This window comes from Drosophila persimilis, unplaced genomic scaffold (assembly GCF_003286085.1).
Source record: "Drosophila persimilis strain 14011-0111.01,24,50 unplaced genomic scaffold, DperRS2 tig00000002-arrow-pilon, whole genome shotgun sequence".
NCBI lineage: Eukaryota > Metazoa > Arthropoda > Insecta > Diptera > Drosophilidae > Drosophila > Drosophila persimilis.
The window spans coordinates 9675891-9691889 of NW_020825289.1; the positions used below are offsets into that span (position 1 = coordinate 9675891).

The window sequence follows — 15999 nt, forward strand, 5'->3', positions numbered from 1 at the left end:
TTCCCGAAGGAAAATGTTAAGTTGCTCTACTACTTATGAATGCCCAGAGTGGTCACGTGGCCGTGTGGTCGCGTGGTAAAAAAGTTGAGGAGAACACATTTCCTTCACTTAAGATAGGATAAGAATGATTTAATTTGGTTTTCCGCAACTTTCGCTATTCTTAGACCCCGATTTTCGCACCCACGAATGCTTTGATATAGAACCCAACCCTTGGTTCACATTTCAACGATATAAAATAAACTTCCATGTTCCTGAATTTCAACAGAAATCCAATGCAATTTTATGTATACGAGTATGTGCTTTTATGTGATGATAACGATAAAATTGCTACGCATTACTGAATGTGTTTCTTATTCATGTATATTTCGTGCTGCTCTTCTGCTTCCCTAATACCTGCGGTGCCGGTGCCAGTGCCAGTGCCAGTCCCTCGCTCTTACTGCTTCGCTATCTGTCTTTTTCATACACTGTCACTTCCGTTTCCGCCTGAGTACCCGGACTGAATGTGGACTGCCTCGCGTGCCATAGCCGCTTTTTGTGCTGCCACTAACTGCTCTGGCAATTGGACGCCACTCCTCGGATTCTGTGGCGCTATGAGCTCCTGCTGCTGCTGGCCGGACGATGGTGATGCTGATGGCACAAACGACGCTGACATGCATATGGCCTGGTCCCCATAAAAACCACAAAAGCCGCCAAATATTGTCCCAAATTAGCTGCATGATGCCTGGCCTGGCCTGGCCTAGCCTGCCTGTCTTGATGGTGTTGGGATCTGATTGTTGTTGTTGTTGCGGGGGCCTCGTTGAAAACGCCTCGTTGGTGGATGAGAGGAAAAGCCGGGGATTTATTAGCTAAGTGAGTCTCATGGCCTGCCTAAATATTTAAAGCGACTCCCAGGTGGTTTTAATTTATTGCGCACTCCTGTTGAATGCACCGCCTACCTCAACTCTACTCTACTCCTCTCTCCTCATGCTCATCTAGAATGCAAACATTGCCCGTGGAATTGTTTCAGCTGCACGTGGCGCCAGTTTTCAGCACTTAGCCAAACAAACTGTTGCCCCAGCGCTTGGATCTGTCTGTGTGTGTGGGTGTGTGTGTGTTTATGTCCTTGTTTGACTTTATTCTTGTCCCTCTTTTTGTGTAGCTTTTTCACAGCTGTTTGCCATTTGGCAGTTGCCCAGATGCAAAATGCAGGCAACAATTTGAGCCATTTTCCCGAGCTCCCCGAGGGTGAAGGATGCCATCAAATGAAGAACTATTCGCAGCGATGCTCTCAGTTCTTGAATTGCAAGAACTACGAGCACATTCCACAGCTGGCATTCCGTTTCCATTCTCGTTTCCTTTTCCACCCATAATCAAATAAATTACGACGCCAGTGAAGCGCAAAAGCAGAAATGGGAGAAGAGAACTAAAACTTGTACCAGAAATTCCACATACTATTCGAGCAGTGAAATATATACATAAGTATTTGCATAAACCGGGACTCCTCGGGACCCCCAAGTAATATTTACAGAAATAAAAACAAATTCCAAATTGCTAAACATAAAAAAAACACAGAGCGTAGTGGGCTCTAGCGAGGCGTGAAGCTTTTACTGCCCTCTCCCACAAGAGGAGTGATCAGTTGTTATGGCAAAAGCACTAACCCGTGGAGAGGAGAGCAAGTTTAGTACGCGACATCCGAAGAAAGCTCCCAAGAGTGTGGTATGGCTCGCAGAAAGCTTATACGATCGAATGGAGAAGAGAGATGAAAATAAATAAGGGAGAGGGAGAGCAGCAGCAAAGGGCAGATCAATTGCTTAATCCAGTTAAAGAACTTACAAACGTAATTTTTAACGCCAGCTATTACCATATCAATTTGAAACAGTCCCAAACGGACTGGACTCTACGTGCCCCTGTTCAATATGCAAATCCCATTAAAGACTTTGTCCAGCATTGCAAAGGTTGTTTCTCGCTTAAAGCGTATGCGTCCGCACGGCTTCTGACACACGCCATCAATCCAGACACACAGGCGACTAATAAACACAAACAAGACTTTCACACACACACACACACACACACACACAAGCACACTCACACACATATGGTACATTCAAACAGAGGGGAAAATAGAGAAACGTTTGCATATGGGGAAAACACACATGGAAAAGCTGGTTTTATAGACCAAACGTGATGGTTAAGTTTGGCCAGGGGCGTATGGCAAAAGGGAAGTGCTTTTGTCCAAGTTCTGTGGCAGAAACTTCAGGGTAAAACTTCTTTTGAAAAGGGAATTTCAAATGAAAACTGGGATTGTTCAACTTTAACTTTTCAACTATTTTTTTTTTCTCTTGCTACGTTGGCCCCTTTTAAAGTGCTCTGTGGGCACGCCGCAAAGCTTTCACACCGACACACTGAAACACAAACATTTGGCATGCATATTGGACTGGTTCTGCTCGGTGCCGTAGTTCTACCCCGCCCCTCAGCACAGTGGAGTTCGGGTTGGCTATTCGCAACGCAAACAGCAGCATGAAATAATTATACAGGACTCCTTTTCACTAAATGGACGATACGATGCCACAGGTCCGGCACAGGTGGGTGGGGAGTCCCAGGCGTCCGGATGGTATGTTGAATCCGCACTCGCACTATCCTTCGTGGCTACAGGATATCCATATGTACATGTATGCACATATATAATGTCTATAGTTTCCACACAGAGCCATACACTCGCACTCACGCCCCAAGGATTTTTTCTCGACTTGCTCTGCTTTCACCTCTCCCTGCCACATGCTGGTTATTCAGTGAGCGATATGAACAAAGTTTAGTCGCGTTGCGAGTTCTCGTGCTCTAATTAATAAGTGATGCCCGCGAAGAGTGTGAGAGACAGAGACAGAGACAGAGAGGCTGTAGTATGACTGGGGCGGCACACACGCAGCTAAGGAATTTATGGCACAGTCCGTTGCATCAAGCTATAAGCTACAATAAAAATAAAAATAGGAATATAAACGAGAAAGAAGTGGTCGTTTCGAAGACCGAAGCTTTTGCTACTCTTCCGATTTTGATGAAATTTCGTTGAGCTTTATGTATGTATATCGAAGCTACTACGAGTAAAGTGGCAAACCAACTGGCCAAAGGACTCTGCTCTTTGGAGAAGTGTAAAAAATAGATAAAAACGTTGCGCAGCACAAAGGCTTTTGTCCAATAAAATGGACAAAGTAAGTCGCTTAAGTCGGTCGCTTGTCGTCCTGCTTCTCGCTTCCTCCTGCTTCCAGTGCACACCTTTCGCTTCCTTCATTGCGTTTGTTACGCTTCAGTGCAGCTTAAAAGCGCAGCCCCTCGGCTGGGCTGGGCTTTATGTGAGAGCGGGAGAGTGGGAGAGTGTGCTTCTCTGATTGTCGCCCAGTTAACGGTGGATGTGAGCGCTACTCTGACGCTGTGTCTGTCGCTGCTCTTCTCTGTTATAGCGTGCATCAAAGCGAAACTCTGTTCCGCTCTTCTCCTCCCATTCGCAGCCTTTGCTTTAATACCATTTTGATTGCTCACGTGGCGGCATGTGCAGGGGTTCGCTTCGGCTAAGGCAAAGCACGACGGATGCTGCATCGGCGTCCCCTCCGTAGATTTACTGCCACTCCATCAGACGAATATACGAGCATATTTGCTTTTAATTTGTTAGCCACCACAGCAGCTTCGGTATAACAAAAGCCTAATCAAGCGAAAGCCAGGTGGGCAACAAGCCTTCACATCGAAAAAAGTAAAACAGGGAAGGAAAATGCTGAAATTAAATGAGAATGCCTTTGAAATGCTGATACCACTACGTGAGCATTTACTCTTAAAGATGTTTCAATGAAAATGCACATAAATTCTCAAACACAGCAGGGGCGGAGAGCCAACGGAAATCTTGAGCACGGACAAAGGCAAGGACGGACACGGGATACGGGATACGGGATACCTTTGCTGGTTCCAGTTTTTGCCACACCTTGCCGCAGCTTAAGTGGCCAATTGTGCTCCGTTTATTGCTGTGGCAGACAGCGTTGATGATGCCACAAATGCATTATTCGCAATAAATTTCAAGGTCCCTTCCATCTTGTTCTGCATGCGAAAACAATTTATTCGTATTATTTGCAGATTGACAGGGACAAGCACACCTAATTACTCCCCCCCGTGCACTTGTTTCCCTTTGCCCTTCAAAAAGCTTATCCCCATCGAGTCATCGAGCCAGGCGGCAGCTGCCAATTTGCGTTGACAAAACTGCCAGAAAGATAGACAATTCTTTTCAATTTGGCGAGCGGCAACTGAGCTCCCCAGGAGAGTACAGGAACCAGTGGCAAGAGGGAGGGCCCTTGGGCCCTCGAACGCGTTACGCGTTCTGCATACAAATGAGGAGAGAGAAAAGATATTGTTCTGCTTTACTAGTACTTTTATCCAGGAGATTTTAGCCGGAATTAATGTAAATCAATTCTAAAGTGGCAAAGGGGGAAAAAAACGCAATACACCTACTACTTATTGGATGAATTCAGTATTTTCGTAAAATCACTCAAGCAATTTATTCTTCTACCAAAATCATTGCACCATTGAGCCATTGGAAGTGACGTTTTTCTGGAGAATTGCGTAGGCGGGAACATCTCCTCCAGATATTCACGCAATATCCAATAGAGCATATGAAAAGCACATGAGTAATAGCACTGGGGGCTCGAGAGGGAGAGCCATAAGTGAGTGGGGATAAGCGACGACTCTTCCCAATAAGCCACACGACTCACACAGAGCGACACGTGCCCCATACAAATATGTAAGTCCTGCGCACTTTTGTCTGTTATTCCTTTTGATTACAAATTCAGGTCATATAATGAAACTTGTGACGAAACGGAGGAAATTCCCCAGAATTATGTACACAAATGTGAGCCCCACCGAATTAGCGACGCTGTGTCTGCCACTTGAACCCACCTTCAGCATGCAACAAATTCAAATCATTAGGCTAGCTGCCAGCCAACTAATGTTGCGTGCAAATAATCAAGAGCCAAACAGAAGGACCTGCCTGCGAACCCGAAATGAGAAGTGGCAAAAAGGTCAAGTGTAAAGACAAATACAAATAGATGGGGAAATGGCTGGAGCAAGGGGGAAAATCACCGGGAAAATCACTCTATTTGTTTGCCATAATTGTAGACGGCAACTTCGAGAAACAGATGAAAAGGGTGGCAAGGTAAATACTCAAAAAAGAGAGAGAATAAGTTTCAAAGAAAGCAATGTAAATTTTGGCAAATGAAACGGAAAACTCAATGTCTTGCAGGGGTCTAAAGGAATCTGATGATGGACAACCTTTGGGTTGATGCTGCCCTCTAAAAGGCCTTGATTTTCTTTGAGATTCTTTACAATAATAATGTCCTCTCACCGCAAAAGTTATAGCTATTCTATCGTGGACCATCTTTAATTTTCCACGGCATAAATCGTTTCAAGAGCATTTCCCAAGTTTATCCAATAAAAGCCGGCCCTTTTGCTAGAAAAACTCTAAAGTGAAATAGAAATTGATTCGAATATGAGACCCGATCGTCGTCATCATAGCTGTCACCAGCAGAAAGGTGGCAGGGGGCCTGCTGCATCAGCTGCAGGCACGGAGATTAGAGCCAAACTCGGTTTTTGTTTTGTTTTTTCGTTCCGCTTGCCATTTATAGGCAGAAATTGCTCAATTGTAAAAGAAAATTGTGGCAGCAGTGGGAAAAGAGGGACAGGATAGGAGGACAATGGCTCGACCTTTCTTTCACTGGGAAAGTTTTTCGTTTCGGAAATAGAAAAGTTTTTTATGAAAAGAGAGAGAGAGAGAGAAAGAGAGAGGGAGGGATTGAAAGAGAGTGTGAGTGGGAGACCACGCGTGTCCTTGACAGACGGGAAGCAACAATTGATGTGTGAAAACGTGCTGTGAACGAAAATGAAAAATCCTGCAGACAACAACAAAGAAGTGAGTAAACTTTTCTACCCCTAAGACCTCTCGTCTTCTCTACGAGGAGAAAATCAATAATGAAAATCTTGAAAATCATGAAATCAGTGAGCGTACGATATAAATATTAAATCTGTGCGATACCGAGGAGGAGGATGGAGGAAAAGGACGAGCAGGACGAGCAGGTGGAGCAGTATCTTTATCATGATAAAATGATAAATAATTTGGCAATATTGCAGCATTACTATTGTGGCCACCCCCAAGACCTGCACAGCAACCCTTCACCGCAGCCGAAATAAACGACTTTCGAGTTAATTGAGGAGAGAACGTAACGGACTGTGGACTGTGGACCGTAAAGAAAGGGAAGGGAACAAAGCGGAAGAGACAGGTGGCAGCTCTCAGGCGAGCAATACAGAGGGCAACAATAACAGTTGGCAACGGCTCTCGGCATAGCGGAAACGGAAATGAGTAACGAGTAACTGGGAAACTGGGAAACGGCCAGGCCCCAGCAACGAAAGAAAGCGCCAAAAGAAAACGGAAACAGCAAAAGCAACAGGAGGGAGACGAGGCGGAATGAGAGCCCAAGCATTGCAAAGCAACAGTTTAACTGTAAAACATTAAATGAAAATGAGGCAGAGAAAAGGAAAAGCAAGGCGAAGGACAAGGAGCACAAGGCGCCCAAGGATTCCATGTCATGCGGAGGGGAAAAGACCTTTAACGGTACACATAGTTGTGGGTACTGCGATACAAGTTTCCCTTCCCTGGGGCGAAAGCTGCGATGAGGATGATGGGACAAGCAGAGGATGTGCCATGGAATGGGCTGGGATGGGTTGGGCTTGGTATGGGCCAGTGGCAGTGGCAGTGGCAGAAGGATGTGTCTGTGGAGCAGGAACCGTTATTTGTGTGTGGCTGTGAGCAAACAACGGCTTGTACAAGGCGTGTTAGCAAGCCAAACATGTTGGCTTGTGTCAAGTCAGAGCCACTGCCACAGCCACAGAATAAAGCTGCAAAAAATCGAATGAAGGAACAAAAAAATGCCTCCAAGGCTGCGAGTAAGTAAAGCGGGAAGCTCGAATCCGAAAGAGTATTGCAGGTTTCGGATCCTGTACAAAATCTGGCCAAAGGGATACCACATCAAGGGCCAGGTATACTATTAAATAAAGGTTATCGAGAAATGTGGCTAAGCTAGGCAAATCCCCTAGAAGTACCCCTTCGTTGAAGCCAATTAATCATAAATATTGAAAATCAAAATACTTGAGGCATGGTCAGCACTAATTGGACGTTGTAATCTATACTTCAACTCCCAGGAAGCACAGCTGCAGAGGGGATAAGCATCTGCAGTGCCGCAAATGGAGAGAGAGGCAGCAGGAGGAGCATCCACTCCCAGCACGATGCTCACTTGCGGTGCACCGCATGTGGCCAAGCCACATGCCACAGGGCCCGTTCTCTTTCTCCTTCTGCTTCTCGTTATCGGCCCCTCCTCGACCGTGTCTTGGAAAGAATCAGCCCAATCAATGGCCGCTGGCACTGCGAGAATGAGTTCGTTTCCTTGTCATGATTTTTGGCTTATAAGAGAATGCCAAGACGGAGGATGAAGACGGCAATGTGTCGCTAGGTTGGCTAACGGAAACACGGCAGTAATTTAAGTGCTTCCGCTTTCAACATGGTGCAGGGGGTGTACTAGGGTGAAAGAGATGAAATCAATAAACGAAATCATAAACTGGAATGCCGCAAGAAGCAGGGGCGAGAGAGTGAGAGGGAGTGGGAGTGGGCCGGGCCGGGTCAGGGCATGTGTGTGACAGGTCAAGGAAGCCGAACGAAGCCTCTTGGCAGCCTGTCAATTTCCCGATATCCCCAGATGCTTTCGCCACCCACCTAGGGGTGCGGAAAATTTTACACATAATTCTAGCATTCATCAAGAGCGGAAAAGCAGCGGAGCCAAGTGGTAAAACAGGTCAAATGAAATGTTTTTCGGGCAGAAAAATCAATAATACCATACGAGTACGTGGGGCTATGCAGAGAAGCCTCAACTGAAGACGGTTGAGTGGATCAGAATTAATCCCTATGACCAAGTGGAAGGGATTCAAAGAGTTGCCATGTAGCGGCTTAGAGGAAGATTTCCGCAAACGAGCTGAAAATGAAATGTTTTGCCGTAATTTTCATGCCCACACCCACTCCCTCGTGTACACCCAAGCTGCCACACAGATAGCGCTCTGCCGCTTGGCACAGCAGTTGACTCAGCTTGCCACATTTGTTAATTACTTTTTGGCAACGGACACGCTGGTCTGGAGGGGACTTTTTGTGCTGACCCCAGTGAAAACTTCCTCGAACCTCGAACAGGAGGCCTTTTCAATAAACGGAAGCATACAAATTAACAATTAAATAATGCCAAGGCCCAGAACCCAGAGGCAGCACAAATGTCGAACAGGTTGGCAGAAACATCATCAGGTGAGAGTAGAGAATAATTAGAAATGTTCCGGAAAAGTGCTGTGACTGAAATAAGGAATCAAGAGAGGCAGGCACAGCCCACCCCGAAAAGTCTGTCCAGATGAATCAGCACCGTCTCAGGCCATAAGTTATTTGCTGTGGCACTGGGACATTACTTCGCTCCAGCCATGCACAGCGTGCGTAATTATGTCCATGTAATCAATCCCAGACAGTGCTCGAGGGAGAGAAGGAAACATATACGGCCTGCCTGGCAACTGTTGCGCCTAGAGGAGGAGCGTAGCTCCAAAAGAAAGCAATAAGCGGCAATCGTAAATTCAAATCAAGTGCCTGAAATTGCCAGATAAAAGCAAAGTCTGCTCCTCACACACGCCCACATGAAGGCGTCGGCTGGGCTGGGCAGAAGCTTCGAGATAGGGTATCAAGGGGAGTTCCATACATTTTGTAGCAACTTCTGCCTTTCATCGTCCTCTTAATAAAGCTCTTATCATTGATAGATGATTTGGGAGGCAAAAAAAATCAGATCTCGGGGTCACTAATGAAGTTCAATGTAAACTTAAAGGCTTCGTGCTCTTTGGATCAAGGCTAACGACAGCTTTCTGCCTATGTCGGGGTCACCCATTTACATTGTGGTCACCGAAAACTTGATAAACGATTTGTCACCGCACCCCCATCTATATAGCTCGTGTCCTTCCATCAGTTTTGCTGTGCTCCCGCAAGCAGTTCATGCCCTGCTTGCCCCGATAAGTAAGCCCCGTTCTTGAATGCTTTTCTCCGTAAGCAGTTTCTGCCCTGCTTGCCCTTTGCAGTTCACTCCCGCAAGCAATTTAATTAAACTTTAAAAACAGTCCAGCCGCCCTGCAGCAACTCGTTTCACCACTCCATGATTCATCTTCCTTTGAATTCAATCTTTGAGAGAAGGAATTACAGGGCATTCAGTGGGTGACCCGCCATCTGCTCTGAACGTGATTATCTCCATCTACGACTACGAGTGGGAGTATATGGCGTTGCCAGCACATCGCAAAATTTATAATGTTAATGCTGAGCGCTGCGCTGCTCTGCTCTGTTGTGCTTTGCTTTGCTTGCGCCTGAGCTTTTCTGTTCTCCTCCATTTTGTTGGTTGCCTGCCAATCTCCCTGCCCTGTGGGGCCACACAACACTTTTAGCACATAATAATAGTCCGGGCCATGCAATTACTAAGGGTCAGAAGGGGTGGTTGGCCAAGGAAAAGAGATAAAGAGAAGGCACAACGACAACGTTTAGTGTGAGTCCCGGGGACGGTATGGGCACTTAAAGTCAGCAAAGTGCAAAAAGGACTCGACAAAGGCTTTGGCTCTGACGCTGGCGCTGGCGCTGGCAAATCGATAGATGTTTGACCCCAAAAGCAAGCTTTCCTCAACTTGGATATTCAACTCGCCAAAGACTCAATCTGTTGCTGATGAGTTGAACTATTGGCTGGATGAATAGTTTGCGCCGTGAATCAGCTAACAAGCTACTGAGTGGGTGGGTTTTGCGTATACGTATACGCATTCTAGATGTGCATATCTGGCGAGGACCAACTTTTTGCTATCCTTCTGGCTTCAAATTCATTGCCTGTCGTTTATCTAAGATGAGTGGCTTGTTCGTGGAGCTTCCGCACTTGGGCCAAACAATTTGATTACGGCCGAGTGGATGGAGATGAGAGGAGGAGTGCGACCTTTCAGCTGGCTGCAATCGCAATCAGGCGAAGCAAACAAATCCCAAGTGCTTGACATTGCAGACGCTGCAGACGACAGCGAGAAAAGTCTGAGTAAGCTGGGAAAATCTTGAAATCGAATGCCCCGACCGTGATTCATTTAATATCTGGCAAATCCAATTTCTATTTCAATACCGCCATAACGAGCCATGCAGCGAAATAAGATGCCGCCAGAGCGTGCTCCTACATCGCATCACCCATACGCCCCGTACTCCAGGCACACCAAGCTCTGATGAGGCCACTGTCAATTACTCGGCCATTTGTTAAGTTTTGTTAAATCCACGCAAAACGTATTGCATTAATTGTCTCCGTGTTTGGCCAAACACTTAAAAAGTTCCTCCAACTTTGCGTCGCCTGGAGGCCATTATAAATGGCATTCAACTGCCAGACGGACAGGTAAAGTGATGGCTAGACAGGGACGGAGGTTGGCCAGAGAGGGGTGGAGGTCGGACAGGTGTGTCCTCCCCCTGCTCTTCATCATCCTCCAACTGGTCTTTGTAGCACTTGTGAAACACTTTCATTTACTTTATTGAGCGCACTCGCATCCACACATACACTTGGTAGTGCCTTTAAGACGCGTTTCTCGACGCTATTGATACCGTAGCATTAGTGAAGGAAGTGGAAGGGGTGATAGCGATTGCTCCATAACTTGTAATTTGCTTTTTGGTCTTTCATCTTTTTCTGCTTAAGCCAATTCCCTGGCCTCAGGACTCAATTCACACAAATTATCGCAAACTAAGAATTACTTTAGGTGTACAGGGTATTCCCAGTCGCATAAAATGAATAAGCGTGCACTTTCCATTCCGGTTTGTAATTAGCAAATGGCCAGAGCCGTCTCCAGTCCCACTTATCAGCCAGAGTATCCTTAAGAGATTTGAATGAAACGGCCTTGGCCGCCAGACTGGCTTATTCTCCGGTGGCTAGTGGGGGTGGTAGGCGGGGAGGCGGAATCTCAGGAAGCGTTTACATTTCAATTCAATATGTTTAAGCAAGATTTGTTCAGATTGTTTGCCCGGCAAAACTTTTCCACTCTTGCAACATTTATCCACTCCATAACTTTATTTTCTTGGACCCGGAGCAAGTTCAAGTCTCTGTAGGACTTTGCGCGCGGTACGGAGGATAAAAATGCAGAATTGATTTGATTTATGCCAGCCAGAAAGCCTGTCCAGACCGGAGCACACCATCCCATTGTCGCCTCCGAGTTGCATTGACTTTTGTTTGTTTCTATCGAGTAGCATTTGTCTGTCAAGGCAGGAGTAAAAAAGTATCTTCGATCTGCCAAGGGGAGTCTCCGTTCTCCGCATAAATTCAATGGAAAAGCATTTGAATTATTCGGAATATACATATATGCATATTTTAGTGTCTGCGGGCGTGTGGGGTGTGCGGGGGCGCACATTCAGGGCTTTCCCAATTTCTGTATGTACATATGTAATATTTTCTCCCTCTCATTCTCTTTTTTCCTCTCACTCGCTTTGGCAAAAAGGAGGTCTGGGCTGAGCCATGGGTGGAAATCATTATTTTCGAATTTTCCAGCTACCAGAAAATTGTTTTTGTGTTTCCAATGCTGTCGATGCTCCGATGCTCCGATGCTGTGCGGCCGGGTATCAGATGGGTTGTTGGTTTTCCTGGTTTTGCCAGTTCCGCTGGTTTTTCTGTTTGTTCTCTGACTGGCTCTGCTGACTGACTGTGGCTCTGCCAGTGCTGTTTGCTCCGAGCCAACTTGGCATAATAAACAATGCCAATGGTGGCAAAACCGAGTGATTGTCGCCCTCTCTATGTGGCAGTGCCTCCACATTTCACTCCGTATCAATCCGGGGGCGTGTGTTCCTTGCAAAGTGAGTTAGCAAAGTGAGTGATGCAGGATCCTGTGTGGGTGCGTGTATCAGTGCGGTGGCCAAACAATGTGCCACTCGCTCAGCAAGGGCATTAAAGTGTGGGGCGTGGCACACATGTCATGAAGCCCTGAAACAAACCTGATTGCCTCCTTCTTCAGGGCTTGTTCCCTTCACTCCATTTTAATTAAGAACATAATGCATCCTAGTGCCTTATCTTGTGGCAATTATCAGAGCTGACAAGACTGCGCAAAATGGGGTAAAAGGACCTACAGGACCTTGGCATCTTTGGCCATTAGCAAGGCTGCATCGGCCACATCAACAGGTTCCTTGTTCTTCTATTTCGACCTTACGTCGCGGTCTATGATTGATTGATACGCATTTGAGGGTCACAAATTAATAGCTTTAATTAAGCGCAAATTGAGGCAAGTCATTCATCACAAGTCGCAGAAGAAGGATTACTGCAAGAGGACTGTGTTGGAACCGAAGAAAAATACATTTTATATCCATCCACAGGCTTCCTCGAATGTTTTTGGGACAGTGCCAAGTGGCTTTTCTAGCATTTTGATGTATTTTTAATGTCGTCTTTTCAGGGAATATATATGATTAATGGATTGTGGTTATATGTAAGTATATGTATGTCCTATGTATGAATATATGGGGATGTGTGTGTCTGTCTGTATGAGTATTTATAAGTCTTTGGGTTCGGTTCGTTATTTGTCCTTTAACGATTCAATGAGCTCTAAAACGGTTTTATTGATTTTGTGTTAATGTTGCAGGGCAATCAGAATGTTGGAGGGATGGTGTCTATAAATATTTATATGCACAATTTAGACCGCGGCGAAATGCGATACGAGCCGAACCAATAAGAGCCAGCCCCGGCCTTCTCTGTTCTCTGCAGTTTAATGAACTGTTCCCGGAATAGAGGGAAACGATGAGATGGCCCGTAGTTCTCAAGAGCGTGCCATATGTTGCATAACCGCAAATGAACTGTTTTAGCTGGAACATTGGGCGCAGCGGCAGGACAAAGGACCGTTCTGGCTCTGGCTCTGGCTCTGGCTCGGGCCTGTTTATATTGATTTGTTATGCGTGCAGTGGGGCAGAAGGCACAGCCACAACCGACCATGCCGCACAGGTAACGATGTGCTAAGCGCGCTGTGCAACAAATATGCGACAGCCACGCACACTCTGCCCCCTCCCATGCCAGTCAGGCTGCCAGTCCAAATTGAAGCGGAATTGTCGGGGCAACGGCAAACGGTACCGAAAGTGGTTTACAGGAGGGGCATGGGGCATGCGGCATCATCATAATCATAATTAGTCTGATGAGAATGGCAGCCGCAATGAGGTTGTTTTTGGCTCTCTCTCCCTCTCTCTCTCTCTCTGCAAAGTGCAAAATGCTGTAAAAAATACACACACACAGATGTGTGCATGGGTGTATATGTATATGTTTTGTATAAACAGGGGGCACTTAATTACTGTGCCACTTCCTTGTTTCTCAGTGATGCCTTGTCTTTTGCTTGAATTGAGCGGGATTTGTATTTATCTTAAATGTTGGCGCTTGCGGGCATTTCCTCCCTCTCTTGTTGCGTCTCTTCCTCTCCACAGCTCCATCTGGGCTTCATTTTCGGCGCTTAACCTTCGCAGAAATACAAAAAAAAGCGCCAAAGATGGAGCGGAACCTGGAAAATCATGAAAAGAGATGGAACGCGAACAGAACAGAACGGAACAGAATGAGCGACTGGCAGACAGACAGACAGACAGAGAGGCATGCAAACAAGGTTAAGCATACGGATACACACACACACACGCGCACACAAAGAGCCACCCACACAGAGATATTGTCTGGTTGTTTTTGGAGCAATAGGCATTTGTTTTAGACTCCTCCTCTCCCCTGCGCTCCCACAGCCGCCTTGGCAAAAGCGTCGAATGCCGTTTAACTGCCGCTTGACACAGAGAAAGAAGGAACCGAAAACAAAGAGGGATGGAGGCCAGATAGAGAGAGAGAGAGATAGAGGAAAAGCAAACAACAATGAGTAGAGCCCACACCCGGACGACGGCCCGAATGGAAGAGAGACGGCAGACACAGCGTCTACGGTATACGGTTACCATTTAGTAGTCCTCAAAGGTGAAATTTCCCAAGAAAACAATGAGCAGGCGACACCCGGACTGGACAGAAACGGACCGGCCCGGAACGGACCGGACCGGTTAAGCCTCTCCTCTGTTTGGCCTCTCCTCGTTTTGTGGCGCCTCAGCGGTTTTCTTCTCGGCCTTTTTGTTTGCGGCCTGAAGTGCGGCAGCTGTCTAAGCAAAAGCCAAATTTAATTATTCATAGATTCGCCGGGCTCTGTGTGGGAGAGTTTTTGCCGAGAGATTAAGGCAAATGAATGGCTTCCAGGAATACGCCAGCATACTTTAGCTATGAACGCCATAACTCAAATGCCTGCAACTGGGATCCGTAAACCTGTATGTGGATCACTCCGATGGAGGAACACGCATCTCCGTGGGACCCCAATCTAAAAACCACGAGGAATAGTAATTAGTAGTGGTTCTTAAACATTTTTCAGACCCAAATTGTACGCAACTCTGTTGATGGGTGCTGCAGAAAGACTGCCAATAGACGATGCACTGAGGAAGGGTCCTGAAAATGAAGAATATTGGGTTAATTCAACTTTCAAGAAGGGCTACACGCATGTACAATACCAGTTCCTGCAGCTCATACGACATTCGATTTGCAGTCACAGAAAAGTCAAAGCAGGATTCCAGGAATAGCCTGAGGTGCATTCTATTTCTAGCGTCTTCTTACGCCATTCCAAGAATGCTATTAGCAACAGTATCCACAGTGGGCGGTAGCTCCTTCAATACCTGCAAAAGGGGTTCTGCCACCACCGTCTCATATGTAGGTAAGGTGCTACAGCTTCTCAAGATAAAGGCACAACACATCTTTTTTGTGTAAATATATTTCTTCTTGGACTTGAAACAAAATAACATAACCCCAAAAGTTTGTATTTGTGGAAAAGTTTTCGCTTTATCGAAGAGAAGAGTGTCTGGAATGATTTTCGATTCTTCTTCGATAAATTGTGTACAAAATGGTGGCGAGCACTTAGACGACGATGCGGTAGGAGATGTAGCGACCGGCCGTCTTAGAGGAGCGGATAATCTTCACCACTTGGCCGGGTTTCAGGCCGAAGTAGCGTGACACCGGATCGTTGACCTGGATGCGCATCAGCATGGACTCCCTTAGCTTGTAGCGACTGAGCAGCTCCTGCTTCTCGTCCGGTGTCATCACCACGTGCTCCGGCACATTCTCATTCTCGGTGATATTGAACATCAGCTCGGCCTCTAGGAACTGTTCCAGAACGTACTTGGGGGCCATCTCAACGAGCGCCTGCCTGGCCGACGGCGTTATGCTGTTCTGCACCACAATAATGGCACGATAAATGCTCTCCTCCTGCATGCGCAAACAGTAGCGTTTGATGTCTTTGATGCCGACCTTCGGCTCCTCCGGAAAGAACACAAACATCTGGTCGGTGGGGTCATCGTTGTGGGCCACAAGCAACGTGATATCGGCCCGCGAGGGGCAGTTTTCGCTTGGCCTGTCGCCGAAAATCTCCTGGAACCCCTGCAGCGTCTGGTCTAGTTCCTCCTGAGTAACCAGATACCCACGGTCGTGGCACATTTGCAGTACTGTCTTGCGTATGCGCCACATTTTGTATAGTTCTTCTTCGTCATTCATTGTAGTAATTTTTAATTTTCGGTATTTACGACTCACTTGCAAACGAAATGTACAAAACAGAGTTGCGTGGCTCAGTATATCGAGACAACTGGTCGTTTTACAGCACTGAAGGTGTGCATGGTATACATATTATAAGGGTATGTATTATGAATATTTCATAACTTTCTGGATTTGATTTATTTGGTTGCTTTCTGTTTTCCCTTGTGGTTCCAGCGTATAAAATATAAATGAAATATGTGATTGTATTTTGGACAATACCAATCGTAACAGTCCGGCTCCCCCGAAAAACTTATAAAATTAAATGGAAGTGTGGGTAAATTTTTTTATATTTCTATCTATTCAATTCTATGATGGGTAT

General features: G+C 46.3%; 1 pseudogene; it reads right to left on the bottom strand.

Moving 5' to 3' along the window:
- Window positions 1–14878: 14878 nt before the first annotated feature.
- LOC6590352 lies at window positions 14879–15641 on the bottom strand (annotated as a pseudogene).
- Window positions 15642–15999: the final 358 nt, after the last annotated feature.